The sequence below is a fragment of the Bison bison genome, unplaced genomic scaffold (genome assembly GCF_000754665.1).
Source record: "Bison bison bison isolate TAMUID 2011002044 unplaced genomic scaffold, Bison_UMD1.0 scf7180017864491, whole genome shotgun sequence".
In the NCBI taxonomy this organism is placed as follows: domain Eukaryota; kingdom Metazoa; phylum Chordata; class Mammalia; order Artiodactyla; family Bovidae; genus Bison; species Bison bison.
In genome coordinates, this window is record NW_011495050.1 from 24,785,293 (window position 1) to 24,786,344 (window position 1,052).

General features: G+C 46.7%; 1 protein-coding gene across 2 annotated transcripts in view; it reads right to left on the reverse strand.

Annotated features, from left to right (window-relative positions):
* The window catches only part of CPQ (carboxypeptidase Q), a 561,149-nt gene that overhangs the window by 124,731 nt on the left and 435,366 nt on the right, over positions 1–1,052 (reverse strand). The window lies entirely within an intron of this gene.

Here is a 1,052-nt window from a genome sequence, read left to right on the forward strand (position 1 = left end):
ACAAGCATCGAGTATAATGACCAGTGCCACCACCCAGGCACGTGGCCTTCTTGAAGGGGAGCAGGCTGGTTGACTGCAGCCTGGATGATAAGTGCTCCTGGGAAACGGAGCTCTGTTCCTCCTCCTCTGGACACCGACAAGTATTCTTTCCTTGTATAAGTCTAGTGCTAAGGTACTGAAAAGGAGTTAAGCTTTTCACTAAATGAAACACTGTGAAATGACTTTACACTTGAGCAATTTTGACATCAAACAGCACAGGCTGTCGAGTTCCAACTGTTGAACTGAGTTGAGTTGAGGCAGGCTGACCTGAGTTCCAACTAAAGCCAGAAAAGCAATTTCCTCATCCAATTGTTCAGCAGATCCCGTTGGTGTTTCCTGCTAAGTCTATCTAGAATCCAACTTTTCACCTCTGCTCCCATGCTGGTCCAAGCCCCACCCATTTTTGTGTGGACTGTTGCAGTCGCCTCCAAGCTGGTCGCCCTGCCACAGTCCATGCCCCTCTGCAGGTGATGGTCTGCACTGCAGTCAGCAGGCCCCTCGTAAAACGTATGCCAGAGCACGTCATTTCTCTGTTCAAGACCTCCAAGAGCCACACTGCAAGCTTCTGGTTCAATGTGATGCCCCCAGCACCTAGACTGTTTGGCACACATATTTGGTGCCCAATAAATAGGTACCAAATTACCACACAACTGCACTCATCTCACACGCTAGTAAGTAATGCTTAAAATTCTCCAAGCCAGGCTTTAGCAATACGTGAACCGTGAACTTCCAGATATTCAAGCTGGTTTTAGAAAAGGCAGAGGAACCAGAGGTCAAATTGCCAACATCCACTGGATCATCGAAAAAGCAAGAGAGTTCCAGAAAAACATCTATTTCTGCTTTATTGACTATACCAAAGCCTTTGACTGTGTGGATCACAATAAACTGTGGAAGATTCTGAAAGAGATGGGTTTCTGCCTCTTGAGAAACCTGTATGCAGGTCAGGAAGCAACAGTTAGAACTGGACATGGAGCAACAGACTGGTTCCAAATAGGAAAAGAGTATGTCAAGGC